This window comes from Octopus bimaculoides, chromosome 2 (assembly GCF_001194135.2).
Source record: "Octopus bimaculoides isolate UCB-OBI-ISO-001 chromosome 2, ASM119413v2, whole genome shotgun sequence".
NCBI classification, from domain to species: Eukaryota; Metazoa; Mollusca; class Cephalopoda; order Octopoda; family Octopodidae; genus Octopus; species Octopus bimaculoides.
Window position 1 is genome coordinate 11,729,271 of NC_068982.1, and position 24,755 is coordinate 11,754,025.

The 24,755-nt window shown below is 34.4% G+C and overlaps 1 long non-coding RNA gene across 2 annotated transcripts in view; it reads left to right on the plus strand.

Annotated features, from left to right (window-relative positions):
- The window catches only part of LOC128250464 (uncharacterized), a 495,659-nt gene that overhangs the window by 273,987 nt on the left and 196,917 nt on the right, over positions 1 to 24,755 (plus strand). For both annotated transcript variants that reach the window (XR_008266480.1, XR_008266481.1), the window contains exon 3: positions 13,442 to 13,481. This is a non-coding gene — a long non-coding RNA (uncharacterized LOC128250464). The remainder of the gene's footprint in view (positions 1 to 13,441; positions 13,482 to 24,755) is intronic.

Genomic DNA, 24,755 nt, shown 5'->3' on the forward strand with positions numbered 1-24,755 from the left:
GTGTGTGTGTATGTGTGTGTGTGTGTGTGTAAATATAAGATCCAAGGATCGAGGTGTAGGAAGAAAGTTAGTTTCAAGCAATCTGTATTTTATTGATTCCATTCCTTAACTCCTGTGTGTGTGTATATATATATATATATATATCTGTGTGTAGATATATACATGTATGTATAGTAATGTTTTGCATGAGACAATGGTCAACTATTCAGTAATTGGTACAAGCATAGTACAATTACTGATTGGTTTGGTAGTTTCCAATGCTTAACCTAAATTCTTCTATTAGAGTTGATTTACACTGTGATGGACCTACCTAGGCTAATTTGTTTACCATACTCTGTATTAAGACAAAGATATTCTGCATGAAAAACCAGCACCAACTATAAAATTCTTTACATTGAAAATTCTTAATATTTATAAAAGGTTTTATTTATTGTATTTGCCTGCTACATTTAATATAGAGAATTACATGATTCTTTTGCATAGCTTCTGCAATTTTAACATCATTAGAATTTGTTTGCTGCTATCCACTTTATATCTAAAAGGTTGCATTTGATGGTTATAGCAAGCAAAACACAGAGCTATGGCTGTGATATCTGATATGCTAAGTGCTCAGTGTTGGATATGACTCTTATCAACATTTAGCTTCATTATACTGTAATTTATCTCAATTGCTTTTATTTCTGTACATCTGGTTATAAAATAAATAACAAAAGCTATATCCTTTTTGATTATACATTTTAAAAAGGAAGCTGAAAATCTGTCTTAAATTAAGTACCATTCTATCAGGCAAAAGACTAGTCCTTCCTCTTTCTGAAAGGGAGAGATCTGAATGGTATGGATGGTATATGCCTAACTTCTCACAGGGCCAAAAATATTAATGTTCTAATTACTTTCAACCAACCTTTGATATAGTTAAGTTACTAATATACCAGTCTTTGAAATTCTAAATTCTTTCCTCTTTATTAGATGAAAGTGTTTATCCAATTTTACCATCATTTCTAAAATTGGCTATCACAATTCTTTCCTTCAGTATCTTCTGAAAATAGGGGAAATATCAAAAAGTAAAAGTGAGCTTCTATTGTTGCTAGGATTCCCTTTGAATCAATTACACTCTGCACATTAGTCAGCCTACACTGGCAGCCAATAGAAGTATGTTATACGCAAGGATAATACTTTAACTCCTTCTTACTTGATTGATCTTTTTCCATTCGTTTCTCCTAATGTATTTCAATCTTTACCCAATACCAGTTAGCAACATTCATGTGGGAAAACCACAAAGTAAATTATGGCTCCAAAATATGGAATGCACTGTTAGCAGCCATTAGGAAAATCTCTGAGTTCAAAAAGGAATTGAAGAACCTTCCTTTGTTTTAAATCAAATTATTATTTTCTGTATCAAAGATAATTCACTTTTACTACCTGACATAATTGAATGTACTAAGACACTACTGTTAAAAACATACATAGTTTATTGTCATTGTGTCAAATATTCAAAGTACACCAATAATGTCTCCAATTATGTCTATGAGGGGAAGTACCGTAGTCCTGATCAGCAGCTGGAAACATCCACTTTTAAATCAATAATCCTCTGTGACTGCTCCTTATTTTTTCTTTTTCTTTTTTTTTTCTTTTAAATATCCAAAATAATAATTTCCTAGAAAATTAATCATTAACGTTTGACACTTTTCATAGACAACTTTTCTTCAGATTTTGTTGTTAGTAAAAATGTAGTTTTGTAGTCTTTATGGCTTATTCTACAATAGAGGTTCTCAACCCATTTTGGCCAAAGCCCCCTTTTGACCCTTGGTGTCACAAATGGCCACCCTAGAAAATATTTTTATTTTTCAATATACTACTTATTTTAATATCAGCAGATAATGATTAAAAAATAAAGGACATTGTTTTACATATGCACTTGTATGCAGTCTGGAGTACAAACTGAAATGCCAAAAAACGAAATAATGAATTGAAAGTTTGGTAATTGCATTTATTTCTACCATGTGACACTTATGAGATCAACATGTTGTCTATCGATAGAGTGCACTTTGGTACAAGAGAGCCCCTTTGCTCCAAAATTCCCCCCTCGAGCTCCAAATGGCCCTCCTGTTGAAAACCTTTGTTCTACAACAACACATTCATTCATGTTTTTCATTTTATCCAAATACTTCAAAAACAGAATTTTTTAAAGAATTGCACTGCAACTCTTAGGCACTTCCAATCATTTTCTACCTATTGACCCTTTTGATTCTTATTTTACTCTACTGGAGCCACATAACTATTCAATTTATTTATTTATTCTTTTATTCTTTTACTTGTTTCAGTCATTTGACTGTGGCCATGCTGGAGCACCATCTTTAGTTGAACAAATCGATCCTAGGATTTATTCTTTGTAAGCCTAGTACTTATTCTGTCAGTCTCTTTTGCTGAACCACTAAGGTACAGGGATGTAACATCGGTTGTCAAGCGATGTTGGGGGCACAAGTACAGACACACAAATACACACACACACACACACACACACACACACACACACACACACACACACACACACACATATATATATGAAGGGCTTCTTTCAGTTTCCGTCTACCAAATCCACTCACAAGGTTTTGGTCAGCCCAAGGCTATAGTAGAAGACACTTGCCCAAGGTGCCACACAGTGGAACTGAACTCAGAACCATTTGGCTGGGAAACAAGCTACTTACCACACAGCCACACCTGCACCTTTGTTTATAATTAGGAATTATATTAAATAAATTGTTAAAACATTTTATGTATTGTTGGAATGTAAGTAATTCATTGCAGATAAATTTTGACAACAAAATCTTATATGGATCCTCCAAGGATCATATGGATCCTCCAAGGATCATATGGATCCCTAAGGGTCAGATGGACCGTAGTTGAGAACTACTGGCCTTTATGGTAAGACTTTTGGTGAAGTTACTCTACAACCCAGGTTTGATTCCTGATTGCTATTTCTCTGGGAAAGGTATGAACCTCACAATTCCTAAGGTTAATTACCTATTCCTCATTAATGACCAACTAGCTAATTATAATTTTATTTTATAATGCCATCATTGAAATTATCAAAAGTCCCTTTGAGATTTTCTAATTTACTTTGTTTTAAAACATTTTGTTTATTCTCTAAGAACTAACAATAGTTTTTCACAACTGTTATCTTTAACTGTCACAACTCAATACACATCAGTTTCTCATATATTCATTACCAGCTTTGAGGCCACCCTTCTGGTTGTATTCAGGCTGGTTCCTGCAGAGGGCACCTTTGAGCTCTTTGGCTCCACTATTGTGCCACTTTGCAGCCCTTTGTGTAATGAAACTTATTTCTGCAAATGTGCTAAGCACTGATGCTCATCATAGTTTAATCAATAAGCATAGGAGCAAGGTAAAGGCAGTAAAAATAGGGGGTCAGTGAGACCCCAATTAGGTGGCCCCTTAGGACATTCCCTGGGATTAGAGGAATTGCTGGTTTGAGTTTCATTGTCCTTGCACCAACGGTCTAGGAGGAGTTAACGAACATAGAAATGTAATGGACAGAGAAACCTCACTCAAATTTATATTAAGATTACAATGAAATATTAATGTGATGGGTTAGCAGAAGAGTTGGGGTATTCATTGTGGCATGTGTTCCATCGCTTTATGATCTAAGTTCAAATGCTGCTGGGGTCAACTTTGCCTTGGTGGGTGAAAGTGTCAGAAATGATGTATAAGACAAATGTTTGCTGTTGATGTAATTGACTGATACCCTATCCTCAAAATTATTGGACTTATTTATGGCTGTTAGAAATTATTATAACAATGAAATATTGTAATAAACAATTATTTTAAGATAATTGTTTATCACAATATCTCATTGTGACAATAATCTGAAACACTTATTCTTCTCTTGGAACAAAGCCTATTATTTCACTGTAGTGTAGTTGTGATTTGAAACCGAACTGCTAAGTAGCCAGTTAGACATTATGATCAAACCACAGCAGTTTTCATGTGATTGGTTTATTAAGTAATCAATCAGTCAAGCCATCACATGATTCAATTTTCTAGAAATTTCTCTTGTACAAAGGTGGGTTTTAGTGGTAATAGCAGAACACTGAGGCAGCCACACATTGTGTCTCCATTCTCATCTCCACATCCAACAGATTAAAACAGATGGCAGATAGCAGACAGTAATTTTTGTCACCATGAATACAACACAATTATTTCCCAGTTATGATTAGGCCAGCCACAGATTGCTATATCAGTAAACTTGTTGTAGACTCCAAGCAGTATGTTTCTCTCTCTGCCTGAATGTAATTATTGCTGTTAGTATTTGTAAAAGACCAACTCAGTCAAAACTCTGTGTGCAGTAATAAAATTTTCCATTAATTGTTTGTGGGTGTTGTCAGTTATTTCTTCACATGTTCCCTGAGAAATACATTTCCATGCAGCAATTCAGTCAGCCATCACTTCAGACCAGCTAACAACAACAAGAAGAACAAACAGCAACCACACTGACACAACTTACAACAATAGTATAACTGTTTCCAAAGAATCCAACAGATTTTGATTAGCTCTTGGTCAAATATAGCAACGGATCAAACTTCCTTTTGTTCTGTCCTTAACCTCCTTACTAAATTCGACTAATCTTTTTTGTTTCATGACTGTCACATGATATTTTAATAACAGTGAAGTCCTATATTCAATTCCTAGCTTTCTATTTCTGTTTCATAAACTATTTCCTGACTCAGTACTCTAATACCACCTGAAAATGTCAATATATTCTTTTGTATATATCAACTTATCTGAGAAAGAAAAAAAAAATGTTTTCAAGAAAACATAAACAGTGCTATTTTTGTTTGATTTATCCATTGTGCAATAGACAGGATTTTTTTTTCATCTTATATTATAAATTGATTTTACAGAGAAGTTGTATTAGCACACTACTGAGTTTATAAAATAACTTTAATTATTAATTTTCTGCTTCTCTTTCAAATTCATTAGCCTAGTATTATGCTACGATCTAGAAAGCTGTAGAATACCTGTCTTGATATATTACAGCATCATGTTTGATATTTTATTCTTTTGTGTGTAAATAATGCCAGATTCAAAACTGCAATAGGGTTAATTAAATCAACATTTATTCTCTATGCATATGACAAAAAAAAAAAAAAAAAAAAAAAAAAATATTGTACTAGGACCAAAGCAAACTTTATTCTATAAATTTGCATGACTTGAAATGTGAATTGTCTTAATTTGATTTTATGTCCATTGGACTAAATAGAAGTAGTGGTAGGGGGGAGTAACTGAGTGGATAAGTTATTACGATGTTGATCTAACATCTCATAATCCATGATTTCAGATCAATTGCATGCAGTTTATGTCTCTGGATTTCACACATTTTTTACTATTAATTTACTTAGCTCTCCAGAATAGGTACCAGAACATTTGGGAATGTCATCTGATGTATAACTGGTATGGCTTTATGCAGATTATGTGGTTCTATGAGGGGGTGCTGAAAGGTTCCTGGCTTTGGATAAAAGAAAATACAGGAGGACCAGTTTATCATGATTTTATTCAACATACTCCCCTCTCAGATTCACACATTTATTGCAGCAGTCCTTCAGTTTTTCTAAGCCCTGTAAAAGAACTCAGAAGGTTGGGCCACCAACTAAGCCTTTCGTGATACCCTTAACCCATAAAGCGCTGGGATTTGCACTTACATAGCATAGACTGCTGAGCACATTTTATGAAAATGAGACTACCATGCACACATAAAAAACAAAAAAATAGTTAAAATATCTTCTTAGTATGTAATGGTAGCAAGTTTTACATTATCTGAAAAGTCATTAGTTGAACTATTAGTCCTCTTGCATTCTGGGGGGTATCGGAGCATTTGAGTGACATTAGACCCCAACAAATGCTCATAAATTAAATGCACCTATCTGGGCCATGATCGTGGCTTGTCGACTTGTGCCTGACAGCCACGATTGTGGCCCATCGTGCTTTATGTGTTAAAGCCAGGAACTTTTCAGCACTCCCTCATAAATATTATTCCCTCCAAAATTATAAGTAACCAATAAATCAACTATGAATTAAAATTGATGCATTTTAGGTTTGGTAATTATATAAGGTCAGTATGACCTTTTGGTTGTTCAGTATATAGAAACTTGCTCACTTGGTTTCCTTGTATGTCACCTTGTTGAACTCAATATGTTATTAACATTTAGATCTTCAGTCTGTTTTAGCCAAAACAGGCTATGCTGAAGCCCTACCTTCAGTGTCTTCATACTGTAAAATATTTCTTTTCACAATGATATTGATTTGTTTTATGGTATTAAGAAAACAATTTCAGACCAACTTTGTACACATTGGAATAGCACACAAAATGGAGTGCTGATTTCAGTTTAGTTTCACTCATAATGTTCTGTAATAAAATCTCAGTAAAATAAATTCTGCCCCTTTTGTCGTGTAAAGGAATACCAGTTGTACATTGAGTCAATCCAATTAATTAAACTCTCTTCAATTCTAATATTGATTTTGTTGTGAGCCAGAAATGAGACTGTTAAGGTAGAAAATAAAATTTTTTAAGATTCATGGTCTTGGTTTAAAAGTATTTTTAAATATTTGAAGAACTTTTAAGAAATAATTAAATCTTGCATTATCAATTTCAAAAAGTTGAACTGGGAGAATTTTTCACATACTGGGCAAAATGCTTACTTTCAAAGCTAGATCTATGCATCGGAATGACTTTTGAGTAATTGAGGAAACAACAACTTGAATACATTATTTACATTTGATGGATATTTGTCCTCATCTTGTTTGTCGTTAACACAATGTTTCAGCTGATATACCCTCCAGCCTTCATCAAGTGTCTTGGGGAAATTTCGAACCTGGGCTCTCATTCCTAAGGTATTTTTCGATGTTGTTATTATTATTATTATTATTATTCAGGTTCCTGCCTGGAATTGAACTTGGAATCTTGGGGTTAGTAGCCTGCGCTCTTAACCACTATGCCATATGTCTGTAGTGGTTAAGTGTGTGGGTTACTAACCTCAAGATTCCAAGTTCAATTACAGGCAGGGATCTGAATAATAATAATAATAATAATAATAATAATAACATCGAAAAATACCTTAGGAATGACAACCCAGGTTTGAAATTTCCCCAAGACACCTGATGAAGGCTGGAGGGTATATCAGCTGGAACATTGTGTTAACAACAAACAAGATGAGGACAAATATCCATTAAATGTAAATAATGTAAATAATGTACAGAATTCCTCATCTCCTAAATATAAAACTGAATAACTTGAATGTGTCTGATTTTGATTGGAAGACTATAGTCTATATGGCATCTTATCCCAGTTTGACTGAAAAGAATTTCACGTGCGTGAAGCCAGCAGCTTGCAGATTGTATTTTAATGGTTATCATGAAATCAACCAACTATGAACTTATACCGATTTTGAAAGTAAATTCCTCATTTCTCCTGTATTTACATTCTGGGTTTCAATTCTCTCAAGGTCTACTCTGCTTTTCGTCCTTTCTGGGGTTGATGAAATAAATCCCAGTTTAGCACAGGGGACAATGTAATCAATTTTTTTTCCTTTTCCAGAATTTAAGGGATTCTGACTATAACCAGAAAGATTTTTAATTTCAGAAATAAACTATTTTGCAGCTTTATGTTAAATTCATTTCGGGAGCTTGCTTGATAGATATGGTTTACTTGTGAGAGCAAAAGTGTTTTTACTGCTGGTTGTCCTTCTTCATGCTAACCAGTCAATGATGAAATAAAAATGGAACATGTTTGCTGTTCAGTCATGCAAAACATTGACAGTAGAGAAAAAAGAAAACCGAAAAAAACCCCCCTGAACTTATGACCATTGTCCAGCATTGATCAATAGTGATCAGTAAGCCAGTAGCTTAACAGTGCATCTATTGTACCTCACTTAAACAAAACAATTTCAGAATTCATCAAATTGATTGATTCAATTGAGTCAAGTAAAAGAGAAATCATTTTTGGGATTGGTCCTATTATCTAGAGTTCATTGGTTAAATTACTGAATAAGTGGCTTTGACATTTCTTTAGTTGTATTTTGCTCTGGAGGTTATATATTAACCTGTTTTGTTACTATAACAAATTAAATTTCTTAGGCGTGTCAAAGAGATTAATTTGTTTATACTAACGAGATAAAAGTACAATATTTTTTTTTATAGATTTTCAATAATAAATAATAGTATATTTTTTTTTTATCATCTGAAAGGTTAACCTTTAACACAAAATATTAATTGAACTGGTTGAAAAATAAAATTGCAACTATTAGAAATAATATCGTTATCAAATCATTATCAATCGTCATTCAGCATTTTAATGTCTGTTTTTCCATACTGGTTTAGGTCGGACAGTGGGTTGGCTATGTTTACCATGTAGCTTATCACCAAACATCTTAGTCTTTCATCTCCAGACTTATTTGTGCTCTTCTTTTTCAACACTTCAAACATTATCCAATTTACGTATCTTTAACTTCATATTTTTACGTATTTTTAACTTCACATTTGTTAAGTAAATTACCCTCAACCCATACAAATTGCATAGGTACAGGCATAGCTGTGTAGTAAGAAGTTTGCTTCCTAACCACATGGTTCCAGGTTCAGTCCTAATGTGTGGCACTTTGGACAAGTGTTTTCTACCATAGCCTTGGTCCACCCTAAACCTTGTGAATATGTTTGGTAACAGAAACTGAAAGAAGCCTGTCATATATATATATATATATGTGTGTGTGTGTGTGTGTGTGTGTGTATGTGTGTGTGTCTATGTTTGTCCCTCACCATTGCTTGACAACCAAAGTTGGTGTGCTTACATATCAGATAACTTAGTGGATCAACAAAAGGAACCAATAGACTAAGTACCAAGCCTAAAAAATGATAAGCACTGGGGTGTCAATTCATTTGACTTAAATCATTCAAGGTGTTGCTGCAGCATGACCTGAAACAAATAAAAAAGGTGAAACACTATATATGAAGTTTGAAATGTTGAGGTATATTGAGAAAATATATTACAACAGATTATTCAGCTTTTGATACTCTTGGATCCAGAATCAAGATTACTCCTGCAAAAGTGTTTTATTAAGATTATTATTTGAAAGTAAGAAATGTTTAAATGGTTCTAAGATAGGGATGTACCTAACCATATCAATTACATTGTTGTACTGTTGCCTAAAGCCGTGCCAGTGCAATTCTTGAAGTGAATTTCCTGTATTTGGCATGTGTATATTGTGTTGATTTTGAGTAGCATCAGTAATACTTTTAGGATTGGAATACATTTTCATAGACAGAATAAAAGAAATTGGCAAAGTCAAAGCAGTATATTTCTATTGATAGATATGCGTATTAGTTGAATGTAATTCTTGACCAAGTGTTGTATTTTAAATGAGAAGCTGCTGCCAGTCTTTTACTAAAGGATTATTTTGTAGTTCTTTAACTGTAATGTAATAGAGCATTTCTTCCTAAGCTACTCTAAAAAAAAAAATAAAAAAAATGTTAAGTTTTGGAATTGTTCCATAAAGCAACAAATGCCATTATAAGAATATCCTCATTAACTATTGTGTATTTGTAATGAAGCAAAATAGAACCGATTTTGAATTGTGAGAAAGTGGTCACAATATCCTTTTAAATTCTTTTATTCTTTTCAGTCATTTGATTACGGCCATGTTGGAGCATTGCCTTTAGTCGAACAAATCAAGCACCAGGACTTATTCTTTGTAAGCTTAGCCCTTATTCCATTGGTCTCTTTTGCCGAACCAATAATCTACAGGGATGTAAACACACCAACATCAGTTGTCAAGTGATGTGGGGCGGCAAACACACACACACACACACACACACACACACACACACACACACACACGTGATGGGCTTCTTTCAGTTTCCTTCTATCAAATCTCCTCACAAGGCTTTGCTTGGCCGGAGAGTATAGTAGAATACACTCGACCAAGGTGCCACATGGTGGGACTGAACCTGAAACCTTGTGGTTGGGAAATAAGCTTCTTACCACACAGCCATACCTGCACCTAAAAACACAAATCCGTTGGTATTTACTATTTTTTAAATGTTTGTCAAGTTCCAGTTTTAATGTTTAATCTAATATTAAATTCAATTCAACTTTTTTTTTAAATACACCTTACATGAATGCATATGTGTGTGTGTGTGCATCTGTCTATCCCTCACTAGCATTTGACAACCAGTGTTGGTGTGTTTACATCCTTGTAACTTGGTGGTATGGCAGGGGCGGCCGATAGAACGAGTACCAGGCTTTCAGAAAATAAGTACTGGTGTTGGTTCATTCGACTAACAGTTCTGCAAGGTGGTGTCCCAGTATGAACACAGTCTGGTGAGTGAGACAAGTAAAAGATAAAAGATGTATATATATAAGTATGTGTGTGTGTGTGTGTGTGTGTGTGTATGAATAACTGACATTATGTCTTTAATAAATAGAATATCTAATTAATTCATCAGAGCATTCAAGCAAATCTGTTTTAACCTACTCTACACAGTGAATTTTATTCTAAAATTAAACTTTGGCAAGTTCCTCAGTCCAAAAATAACATCAACAATTCTCCATAAAAACACAAAGAAAATAAAAATATATTCAAAACAAGTTACAATGATTAAAGTTAAAAAGAGGCTCTGTAATCTTGACATGTTTTTCTCTGAGAGAATTCTGTACATTTGTCTTACTTTATCTCTTCAAATAAGAAATGGTGGTGCCATCAGACAGCCACAACAATATCTTGTTTCTGGTAATTTAGTATATATTTACTATTTCTGTCAAAGATTTAGTGTTATATGGTGTAATTTAAATTATATCCTATCATATAACTCTTTGGTCTCTAAACTACACACAATTCAAGTATAATAATTGTTGCTAAGAATATTTCTCTTGATGTTTCTATAGATTACTATCTTGATTAGAATTCTCTCTCAAGCTGAGAAGATATTTTATTTTAGGCATTTTGTGATTAAAATCACTTTATAGCTACATTTCTTTTTTCTTTTATTATTTCTTCTGAAATTAAGGTTACATGGAAGTAGTTAGTTAGTCTTGGCAGCTGTGGATATTGTTTTCCAAATTGTAAAATATTAAATTTTGGGGGAGGGGATAAGTCTGTCATACCGACTCCAGTATTCAACTGGTACTTATTTTATCGACTCTGTAAGGATGAAAAGAAAAGTCGACTTCTGCAGAATTTGAACTCAGAACCAAAAGACAGATGAAATGATATTAAGCATTTTGGCTGGCGGCCCGAGACCTTTGGAAATGGGCTGTGCGTGAGAAGACCCGGCAAGCCAAGTAAGATCGTTGCCAGTGCCCCTGGACTGGTTCTTGTGCGGGTGGCACATGAGATGCACCATTTTGAGCGTGGCCGTTGCCAGTACCGCCTGACTGGCTCCTGTAGGATTTTCGAGCGAGATCGTTGCCAGTGCCCCTGGACTGGCTTGTGCGGGTGGCACATAAAAGACACCATTTCGAGCGTGGCCGTTTTCGTGCGGGTGACACGTAAAAGCACCCACTACACTCTCTGAGTGGTTGGCGTTAGGAAGGGCATCCAGCTGTAGAAACTCTGCCAAATCAGATTGGAGCCTGGTGTTGCCATCCGGTTTCACCAGTCCTCAGTCAAATCGTCCAACCCATGCCAGCATGGAAAGCGGACGTTAAACGATGATGATGATGATGATGATGATGATGCTAACGATTCCGCCAGCTTGCCATCTTTATAAAATATATAATATTGTCATAATATAAAAATAAAATTTTAATAAATCAGAATTCTGGTGACCTGGAGGTTGAAGGTTTGAATCTCCCTAGAGCCTTGATTATGTTCTTTTCTTAAGCAGTGCCCTAGCATAGCCACAGTTCAATGACTGAAACAAGAAAAGAACAAAAGATATTAATGAATCTCAAAGACATTATGGAAACTTAACCCTTTACCATTTAAATGGGCTGTGTCTGGCCCAAATATTCTACTCGTTTTATGTTCAAACTGGCCATATCTGGCCTCTCACATCTACCCTACAATGTCATTCTGAAAATATACAATCACATCTTTGAAATCTCAAAGCAACATGATAATGCATGATTAATTTAGAACAGTGTGAAGAAATAAGTATTACAATTAGCAAAGTAATCTAAATGCTAAAGAGTTACAGAATGTTCTCTGTTATCTTCATTTCAGCTTAGAAGCAATAATGCCATAGAGAGTTAAATGCAATGCTATGCTTCATTTCTGTACCTGGCTTGCAAGATGCTTCATGCGAATTTGTGTGTTGAAACAAATTTTGCTGTGTCTAGGGAGAGTCATTATGCGAATATTATTCACACATGCACTTGTTCAATTCCACTTCTTTCCTATTAGTCAATTAGTTAAATATCCAACTAACTAATCGATTGTTTGTCTAATTTGGTTAAACAGTAAGTTGTGGTTTTTAATATGCATACATCATCATTATCTTCGTCATCATATAACGGCTGAATTTTATGTCATTGCAATGCTTATATCATTTAAGTTCCTAATGTTTGTTTTGAAATATTTATACGTTAGATGAACTCCTCTATCACTGATATTTTGTAACAACTCATTAAGAGAAAAATTAATTGCCTTGTCACTGAGAATGCTTTGATATTACTGTCATTTAGTTGAATTTAATATGCATCATGAAATTAATAAAAATGTGTTGTTTATATGTATAACATATATATCCTAATTTTTAGAAGTGATACAGCATATTGTGGCATGTTGTAAGAGGCCATTAAAAGGTTTGCCATCTTAAAGAACATCCAACTATAAAACTCAACCTCGAAAATGTTCTGTCCAGTCCATGTCAACATGGAAAAGCAGATGTGTATAATGATGATGAAGATACTGATGATGCATGCATGTACAAACACCCCTCTCTTTCTCTTTCTAGCCATTCATCTGTCTGTCTGTCTATCATTTTGTCTTTATTTTTTGCAAGATTTTCAATGTGAAGCCATGTGTTAATAGATATTGTTATTCTCTGAGAGGTTCATTCAACCAATATGAACACGCACTATTTACAATTCACTTCTTTATTGTTAACTACTCCATTAATTTTCGATTAATTTGTTGGCTTGTTAAAAAAAATTTTTGTCACGCCTATCTGTAACCATCTCAATCAGCTTCTTTCTGCAACTGATTCCCATCTTGTTATTTTTATGCTGTTAAACATCATTTGTATTTGTGTTACTGTGTGTGTGTGTGTGTGTGTGTGTGGAACTGGTGTTGCTGTGTGTGTTTTGTGGTAGCCACTGTTGATGAGTGTGTGTCTGTGCATTGTTTTTATTTTTCAAGTTCGTTAATCTCTATATAAATTTCTTTTTAATTTAAAAAAATTTTTTAGCTTGGTATTTCTTATTTTTGAATTGCAGTTTCACCTGAAGTGGAGTTGATGTTCTTGCCGCAGTGATTGTAAGTCTCTTGCTAGCTTGACTAGAGTTTGTGACATTTCATTTTGTATTCATTTTTGCAAGATTTCTCATGTGAAACTGGGTGTTGAAACAGATTGTTGTGTTTTGGGAGCATCATGTACTAATAAAACACACACGTACTAATCACAGTTCACTTGTTTATTGCTAACTAATCCATTAACTATTGATTAGTTTGTTTAGTCTCTTGTGATATAATCTGCTGATTGCAAATATTTTAATAGCATCTGCTTCGTTAATTGTTATGATTCTGAGATTTTTTTCTTATTTTTGACTCTGTTGAATTACAAGATTACACTATGTGAAATATTCATCAAGGATTGACAACTTTCCTGCTTGATGCTCCAAACTTGCACTTTGTGGACTGTGATCCTTATTTCCTTATCCAATTTTTTTAAATATTTTTTTTTATATTTTGAGTTGTGCTTTGAGTACTGTCCACTTCTGTTGCATACCGTGGAAATATAGTTTGCCCATGTCATTTTGATGTCTAGTGTTACCAAGACTTTCATATTGCTTCTGCATAGCCTTCAATTTCCATGGTGGAATTCAAGACCTGATGGACTTCTTTCCTTTGATAAAAGCAATTGTTTTTCACTTTGATGGCTTACATGTTTATAGTCCAGTCATTCATCCAGTTCCCTTTTACCCAATGGTGTAAGCAGTGTATCTGTCAGTAAAGAAGCACAGCTTGTATTCATAGGCATTTACTAGAACATGAATTAAAGCTGATAATAGAAGTAGGTGGAATATTGAGCTGCGTGGCATTGACACATTAATGGGGGATGGATCAGAAAAGTGATTTAGAAGGGAGAATTTGATAGATCTCCTGTTAAGATAACTTTGCAACCCCTGAATATCTTCCATGAATTTCTGCTTGGTATAAAAGTCAAACTGTCAAATGTTTCTTTGATATCTGAACTCTACTTCACACTCACTGATCTGTTTCTAAGTAATTGTTCTGCTGTGGTTTGATTGCTTGTTGAATTGTCTTCCAAAAGTGAATCATTTTTTAGAAAAGATTGCCAGATGTTTTTGAAATATGTAGAATATAAATTTCTCTCTACAAGAAAGAAAATGACTTGAATAAAAGTGTTTTGTATTTAAATTGTATATGGTATCGTATCGTGGGACTCTGTCGGTTGTGACGATGAGGGTTCCAGTTGATCCAATCAATGGAACAGCCTGCTCATGAAATTAACGTGCAAGTGGCTGAGCACTCCACAGACACGTGTATCCTTTATGTAGTTCTCAGGGAGATTCAGCATGACACAGAGTGTGAAATACAGGTACAACAGGAAGAAAGAGTGAGAGAAAGTTGTGGTGAAAGAGTACAGCAGGGTTCGCCACCATCCCCTGGCAGAGCCTCGTGGAGCTTTAGGTGTTTTCACTCAATAAACACTCACAACGCCCGGTCTGGGAATCGAAACCGTGATCCTTTGACTGCCAGTCTGCTGTCCTAACCACTGGGCCATTGCATCTCCACAGTATGATATATGCAACAGACATACACTTGAACTAGGATTTATAAAAAAAGCAAAATGAGAAGGAGAAACCTTTGTAGTGTCTCCAAGACTGATGGAAGATGAAGAGAGGAAGCGAAACATGACTCAGAGGTTGATACAGTAGTAAGTGGTGCACCAATATACTGAATTATATAACTTCGGACCATATTGAACTCATTTGAATGATTGCAAGAGAGTGGTCTCTGCTAAAAGCATCCAAGAGCCAGGAAGTAGTGTTAAAGTGAGTAATATTTGGATATTTAAAGGCACAATATTTAAATATTTATAGGTACAGGCATGGCTGTGTGGTAAAGTTTGCTTCCCAACCACATGGTGCTGGGTTCAGTCTCACTGTGTGGCATCTTGGGCAAGTGTCTTCTTCTACAGCCTCAGGCGAACCAAAGCCTTGTGAGTGGATTTGGAAGCCTATTGTGTGTGTGTGTGTAAAAGTGTTTTACTTGAGCAATGTCTATGACAAAATCAGACACAGAAGTGAGAGGACAAATATCAGGATGAGATGACAACGTACTAAAACCATTGATAGTATGTTGTACAATAGACCAGTCCAAACAATGCCACCACAAAAATTATAAATGTTAAATGATAATAATATATCCTAAAAATTAATTTACAATACAAGTTGTCTAAATAATTTAAGACCAGACATAACATTTTAGAATAAAAGAAATAAACTTCAAAATAATTTTAGGTTTATATAAAATAATTTACATGTGTTTGTGTAAATTATATTTGCTTCTGTTGTTGAAGCAAATGAAAATGGATTGATGCCTTTCAAGTTATTGACTATTTAGTCCTTATATCAATAGGAAAGGTTTAGATCAGGAATTGGGGAATGTTTTTTTTTATAAATCTGAAGGTCACATTGAAAATAAGTATATTTTAATAAGCTTGTATTGAAGAACATTTTATTATGAGTTGTAAAGAAAGAGTATGATCATATTGTGAAAATGTAATTATGAAACATTAAAGTTAGGAATACCAATGAAACTGTCTTATATTTTTTATGATGTTCTTAAATTATCACAAATATATGTAACGCTATACAATCAACAAAAAATGTATTTTTTTCATACAAAACCAGGAGGCTGCATTTAAGAGCATCAAAAGCTGTAAGTGCTCCACCTTTAGTTTAAATAGTGTTTTAAAGTTATATTCAAGCTGTAACAATATTTCTACTTCTATGAATTAATTATAATTCCATGTGACAATAATTTATTTTCTCATCACCATAATTATTATTTTTAGAATAATGGCTGGAAATTTAGCTTCATCTTTTAATTTTGGAAATCTATGCAAATGGATGTTTAATTTCCATTTAATTTTAGATATGAATATGCAAATAGAAAACATTACCCAGTTTACAATCAGTTTGGTAACGTTTGTATTGGTATAATCATGTACAAATAATTAGGAAAATAATCCTACTTAATTACTAGTATTATTATAAACTTCTATCACAGTTATGTCATCATTAAAGAATGTTTGCAACTGCCGCACTGAAGCAAATATCAGTTGATGTTGTCATATCTCTAAATCGTTATTTTTTAAATATTTTTGTTTACCGTCTCTTCATTTCTATGAAATATTCTTCTACCTCTGCATGGTTTTTGATAAAAGATGGAATAATAATGTTCAGATCTTAAAATACAACTCCCATCGGGGTCAAGTAATTTTCCAGATATCAAATGCTTTTCTAGAATTTTACTCAATTCCATCCGCTGTAATAATTTAAGTAATTTATCAAAGGAATTTCAAACACCATTTTTATTTTTTACTTCATATTTGTGTTGCCTCCTCCCTTAGACATTCATCATCCAGTTATACTGATGAGTCATTTGTTTAATCAAAGCACTTAATCAGTTGCTGAATTTATGAATTAAGAGTTAACAACCAAGTCAGCAGTATTTTTGATGAAGTTTTACCAAGTTGCTCTTTCATTACAACCTTTCAATTTTGTGATATTCACTGACCCATTGGCAAAAGTCGTGAAATCTCACTTGGTGCATATCTCACTGTCTTAAAAAAATGGACATGTTAGATAATGTAGACCTAGATTCAGCTGAGTAAAAGAAGAAATAATCATGGCTGGAATATTCTTGAACAAACATTGACACAGATAGGGCTGACCAGGGGCTAAAACAGCAACAATAGCATGTGAATAATATTTGGATTGTAAAACTGATTCTTTCCTATACATGCTTGTCTTTTCAATATTTTTGATTGCAATTTATTTGGAAGTTTTGCTAGTGTGTTCATTTTTAGGTTTGGTTTTATTTGGGTTAAGTACAGGAGAAAACTCTGGACATGTTTCTGATTCGTAATAGCCTCACCAGCAAATCAACCTTATCTATATTTTAAGAAGTAGGGTTAAGAGAATTACTAAATAAATATGCAAAATTGTGAATTAGTGAGAAGAAGAAAATAGACTTGTTTAGAGATTATGTAATTCAAAATGATATCAGCATTGGTGAAGGCTATGCTTTGCTGATAAGGCCATGATAAGACTGTACTGTAATCTATCCTGAATTATCTTCCATACTTGCTGGATTATGATAATGATATCAATCAATGACTAGCATTATTTTTTCTTATCACAAAAACATAATTATTTATTTCTAGTTAGGTTTTAATGTTCCCCACAGTGAATATGTTAACACTACTAACTTGCCTGTTGTCTTTTTAGTGAATGGTATCTTTAGATTCATCATCCTCATCTTTTAACGTCCATTGTCCATGCTGGCATGGGCTGGATGGTTTGACCGGGCTAGCATGCTGGAAGGCTGCACCAGACTCCAGTCTGATGGCATGGTTTTCTTTGGTTGGATGCTCTTCCTAATGCTAACCACACCGAGAGTGTAATGGGTGCTTTTATGTGTCACCAGCATGGGTACCATTTGCGTGACACCGGGGTGCTTTTATGTGCCACCGGCACAGGTGCCAATTTGCGTGACGCCAATATCTGCCATGACTGCAATTTTGCTCGGCTTCATGGGTCTTCTTCTCAAGCACAACATAATGCCAAACATCTTGGTCATTGCCTCTGTGAGGCCCAACCCTCGAAAGAAACTCAGCCACTTTGCCTCCATGAGGCCCAATATTGCCTCTCTGATTTTCTATTTGTGTAAAAGCTAAAAAGAAATAAGAATAGAAAGCTGTGTTAGATGTATGAGGGAGTGCTGAAAAGTTCCTGGTTTTAAGGGTATTGTGAAAGGCCTGGTTGGAGGCCCAACCTTTCGAGTTCTTTTACAGGACTTAGAAAAACTGAAGGACCACTGCAATAAGTGTGTGAATCTCAGAGGGCAATATGTTGAGTAAAACCATAATTAACTGATTCTCCTGTATTTTCTTTTTACCCAGAGCCAGGAACTTTTTAGCAGCCCCTTGTATAACGTTAGCAGAGAGAAGTGGCTGGGCATAAAACAAATGAAATATAGTGTATAAGAATCGAGGCTATGCTGGTACAGATATATAATGTGTGTGAAAGGTGAGAGTTCAGTAAATAAATGCCAAGTGGAAGGCACTAGTTTGGAGGAAGACCAAGAGAAATATAGAAAGATGTGGTGAAGCCTGATTTCAAGAGGTGGAACTTCTTAATGAATAGGACAAAGGACTGCACCAAATGATGAAATGCTCAATCGAAGAAGACATAACCAACTTATATAAATATTAATAAAAAGAAATAAAATCACCATCATTGTTTTACATCTAATTTTCCATGTTGGCATGGGTTAGACAGATTTTGTAAGGCAGTGTTTTATAGTTGGATGCCCTTCCTGTCATCAGCCCTTTTAGTTGCCTCATATGGTATTCAGGGGCGTGGTGCAGCTGTTATAAAACCGAAACCTAAAAGGATAATGATGAGGATGATTCATAGAATATTAGAAAATTTCTAATATATAATATAAAGGGGGCAAATAAAATACATACAATAAAGCCATATTGAACATGAAAAATGAATTGAAAATTGGCATGCACAGTATATTGTTGCACCAACTGCACAATTCATTATTAAGAAAGCTATGTTGAATATGATGGAGGTGAATAAATACATGATGTAATACAGAAATATGTAACAGCTACACTGCTCAAGCTAACAGATGCAATATTTTATATTTTCCTCTATATAAATTTTATTGGTTTAATCAAATCCATTAATATTTCAATCACATGCAGTATCCCCCCCAGAGTAGCATTATTAATCAACAACTTGGCTGCTCTCCAATTCCTGTTACAGTTGTAGATTTTGAATCCACATAATAGAGACTTGAGAATTCCAAACAGCAATTTTGTGAATGCAATTAAAGCAGATGTCTTGGAGACGATTGTCAGTTTTTATTTAAAATGATACTTTAAACACAGATTAATTCACACACATAGACATACTTATAAATACACAAACATACACACACACACACACACACATGCATATACTCTTACATCTTTTTCTCAGCTCATCTATAACTATCTTTCGGGCTTATCTTATACATTCTATTAATCATTCTCTGTTCATGTCTTGCTAGGAATTGGGGATCTTATTTATTGCTATGCAACAACATAATTCTTTTATGCAAAGAGATAGCTCATTTGTTGTTAAAAGGAGGCTCTCTAAATATATTCCAGTTACTATAAGATATATCTACATATTTTTGTACCATCAAATCACCTCTGTCACTGATTAAGTTGCACACATAATATTATCTAAACAATTGATTTATTGGGATTATCTTCAAGACTCTGGACTCTTAACCTCTTAACAAGTTTTAAAATCACTTTCAGTTTTCCATATCAACCCTGAAAAGAAAAGCATACAGTGTGTTTAAGTGAATTCCTAATGCAACTTTATTGTGTATAATGTTCTGAGAAGTTTCAGCATTAATGCAGAATCAAAAAAGTTAAATGAAGAAACCTGGTCTTATTGGAACCAAAGCTTTAACTGCCTAAAAGATATATCAAAGTACATTTAGCATCCTTCCTATGCAAATTAACTTGACATCCAAATTAATTTCCCTCATGGCCAATCAGACTTGAACAAATTATACTCTTTTCATTTTCAATCGATTATTTTATTTATAAATATTCTTCCAAAACAAGAAAGAAGCAGAAACACTATGGGAGTCTATTTTCCCAATAAAACAAATCCAAGCTATCGGCTTAATCCAAGATTGTTATCAACACATTATCTCGTATCATCTGGACAAAAAGGTTGCATAAATGTTTTTTGAAGGAAGACAACATAAGGATATGATAGATGCTTGATGGACTAATTATTATCTAACTACGTATGTAAGTCTCTTGAATGGAGACCAAAAATAATATTTAGCATTGTTGTATGTTACTACAGTCGTTGCAAGTAGCACAAATGCTATAAGGAAATATCTGGGTATTCAGGCTCATGTAATCTTCTGTTGTCTCCTCTGTATCTTTCAGTTATTCAAGAAATAACTCACTCAGAGTCAGCTCAACTCCATCCATCATACATTGTTTTTCTATCAATATAAGCTCCGTGTCCTTATGCTTCTGTCAAATACTGATGATAGATTATTTACTTCCCTCAGCTCACTATCCTTTTGTTTAAATTCTATGTCAGTTCAGACAAAATCATGGATGAAATCACAAACCTATGACAACTCAATGAAAGAAGATTGTCCAAGGGTGATGGACACATAAAGGGGACACTCTAGGATCACTCACTATTAATAAAATTTATGACGGTGATGATAGATGCTGAACAGGGAAAAAGACAAAGTGAGGACTGGGATTTTCATTTATAAATTTTTCCCCTGCTTGTTCTGACATGCTGGAAATGAGTACAATAGATCAGCAGTTATCAAGGTCAGAGAGGGCACAGCCCTTTTTTTTTTTTTAGGTCCGCAGATACATGGTTGTAAGTTTCTGTAAGGTGGAGTGGATATCACATGAAAGAAAAATGTTGAAGAATGTGAAGACAACAGGTATCAGCTCAAGAGATCACTGTTATAGAGTGATGGCAGGTCAGTGTCAGGTTCTCATTTTATGGTAATTTTTTTGTGAAGTGAGTTATATCAAGCAGATAATCCTATGGAGATAAAGACTATTATGGGAGAGTAATCCTTGAGCCTGGAGAATCACCAAGTGTGTTGGTCAGCTAATGAGACTAATTGGTTCAGACACTTCATAATTATCTCCACATCAGCGATGGCAGAGGTATTGTTTTCAGTTGTGTTTGTTTGTCTGTGGACAAGATATCACAAGAACCACTGGATGGATTCGGATGAAACTTTCAGGGATATTTGGCCTCATGACTGGCATGAACTGATTAGATTTTGGGATTGATCTGGTACCGGACAAGGATTCTGGATTATTTTTCCGGTTTTTTACTTAATTTTTGAGAGTGGTCTGGTTCATTTTTAGTATTCTCATTTGTGAGAGCAGTCAAGGTTATTTCAGATATCCTTATTTTAAAATTCATCTCTGGCTAATCGTTGAAAGGATGTTGGTGTTGCCTTGGTGGAGGTTTGTGCTCTCTGAGTGCTCTTCCTGGTATTCATGCTAAGTGTGGTGGGAGTGAGAGGGTGAAGAATAGTTTCTTTTTATTCTTTCACTTGTTTCAAGAGTCACCTTGAAGAACTTTAGTCAAATGAATTGACTCCAGAACTTATTTCTTTTAATGCCTGGTACTTATTCTGTCAGTCTCTTTTGCCAAACCACTAAGTTATGGAGATGTAAATACACCAACACTGGTTGTTAAGTGGTGGTGGGATACAAACACAGCACACACACATCTATACATAAGTTGGGCTCCTTTCAGTTTTTGCCTGGTTTTTGCAAAGCTTTGATCAGCCTGAGGCTGTAGAAGAAGACACTTGCCCTAGGTGTCATGCAGTGGGACTGAACCCAGGATCATGTGGTTGGGAAGCAAATGTCTTACCACACAGCTACACTTGTGTGTATTTAAATCACTGATGACAATAACTTGAGAGAAAAGTGAACTGAGATAAATGGCTTCAACGCCAACTGGACAGAGAGACAGATGAAATACTATAAGTGATTTCACCCTTTAGCATTCAGATTACTCTATCAAGTGTAATGCTTATTTATTGATATTGATTTGAATTAGTCATGTGTTATCTTGTAGCTTTGAAATTTCAATGGTGTGATTATTTATTTCAAGAATGATATCATAAGGTAAGTGGGAAAAACCAGATATGGCTGGCTTGAACATAAAACAGGTTGAATATTTTGGCTGGATATGGCCAATTTAAATGCTAAAAGGTTAAGAAGTCTTGAGAATGGCAGAGCAAATGAACTTAAGAAAATGGAGTGGGCCAGTGACTTCCTAAGCTAATTAGAATTTTTCTTTTTTATTAATGTAGCCAATGAGTCTTGGAAAAAGTGGATTCTTCAGATGTGCAGACATCACTTTCAGGAAATATGTAAAGCAGATATAAGTTAGATATAGAGAGTGAAAGACTTTGCGTTTGAGGGAAGAATAGTATGTACAGCTTATATATGAGTAAAATGTGATTTATAAGATCTAACCTGAAGTTTACAGATACTGGTGTTAAGTAGAGTTATTGTCTGTCATTTTTGTAGATTTTGACATTAAAATATAGATATGGGAAGATATAGTATTTTTCAGGTTTGGAGCTGCTGACAGAAACGATTTTATAAGTATATAATATAGATAATTTTAAATCTCGTTTGATGACTTTAAAAAGCAAATTCATATTTGTTTTACAGAATAGAAAAACAGTATTTGCTTTTAAATTGATTTATCTTCAAAAGAAGATTTAGTTAATTCTATTTTAACATAATCCTTTTAAGCTTGATGGAAGAAGCTAATGGTTGTAGATTTTCAGGTGAGACTCAGTGTTGTTGTGGCTGTTCTAAGAGTAATTTAGTGTTGCAGCATCGTTTGAAATGGTAGAAATGGCTTCAAGTTGAATTGACTTAAGATTTGGAACTTCCAGGAGAACACGACCATGAGATTTGTGACCTGGGGCAAGTTTGATAGAGCAATTTGCATTCTCTTTGAAATATGGTTCCATGCCAAAAAACAGTGATTAGTTGGAACCTGTGAAACTCAATTAAAAGCTTTGTTGATGTTATGAGCAATATTCTGGTATATGCCAAACATTTTTTGATGGCAATTTATGAAGAAATCGTTAGAACACCTGGCAAAATGCTAAGTGATATTTCATCCATCTTTATGTTCTGAGTTCAAATTCAGCTAAGGTCAACTTTGCCTTTCATCCTTTCTGGGTCAATAAAATAAGTACCAGGTAGGGGACTCCAAAAGGGGTCTTAGGGAGTAGTGTCCCTGTCTTCCTGAGCTAGTTTTCTACCACATTTCTTAAAAGTCATGGTAGAGGCCTTGGTCTTGGGACCGCTTATGTCTAGAAACTGAGGTTGGAGGTAAGCAAGGGCATGTTCCCCTTAGAAAATCCAGCTCCAAAAAAGCCTCATGATAGCAAAAGAGGATGGGCACCAGCCAGCCCAAAGGTTAGGGTGGGCTGCATCTGCCTACCTCGGTTGCTATGGCATTGGGTTGTGTGTATGTATTTAACCCTTTGGTTACTGTATTTATTTTGAGATGCTTTGTGTTTCTTTCAATTAATTTTAAATATAACAAAGAATTTAGTAAAATAACTTTGTTATCATTCAGCTAGTGTTAGGAACATAAATTGTGACTAAGGTTTGGTGGAAGATTTTAATTCAGAACTTATGAAAACAAGACATTTGTACTCAGAGCCAGAGCTGGTTTCAGCCGGGTTGGTAACGAAAGGGTTAAATATGTATATACATACACATTTGTAAATATGCATGTGTGTGTGTGAGAGAGAGAGTGCAAAGGATTACTGCTAAATTTGTGCATTAAGTAAAAATACTGTGGCATTTAATCTATGCAGCTTACATTCCTTTTACACCAAAGAATAATTACCAATTCAATTCAATAGTGACTGGTAAAATAAATACTAGACAAAATATACCAAAGTCAAAAAAACAAAAACCAATCGACATCCTTACCCTAAGTCAGTGCTCCAGCATGGTCACAAATCAAAAACTGAAAGCTGCAAAAGAACTAGCAAAAAAAATTAGTCTGTAGTGTTACTGTAGGTTGGACATGAGTGTTTGATTACCGTCCTTATCAAAAGGTTATGTCATTTTGATAGAATTTCAGATTGAAAGCATTTGATCACAAACATATGGACAGGTTGAAGGAGATCTGGCTGTGATTTTAAGCAAACCCAGCAACTATGCATTAATTCCATGTGTATTCTTAGATGGAAAAAGGAAGAATGCCTGTTGAGTTTTAATGAATTTTGGCTTGATTCCTGAAGCTGACTTCAAGATTCAGGGGAGAAAACAGAGAGCATGTGTATGTGCATGTACCAAATGTATATGTGTGTATATATATAAGGTTAAAATAGGAAAAGTGAATTAATCATTGTAACAATAGTGATACTTTTATAGGAAGTATAAAGCTAAAATTTTGTTGGTTTTTATCATTGTTTCTTTTTTTTTTCAGTTTTTTTTCAAATGCAAAATGAAATATGAGTCAGTTTTTCCCTCTCTTTTCATTTAACTCCATCTTAATGGGAATAATTTGATAGTGGTTGTGAGGTTAGTGGTAAAGTTCAATTTTGAAAGTTCCCTACAACCTTTGTTCAAGAGGTTATATACACATACGTACATACATCTGTATCTCTCTCTCTCTATATGTATATATGTATATATATATATATATATAT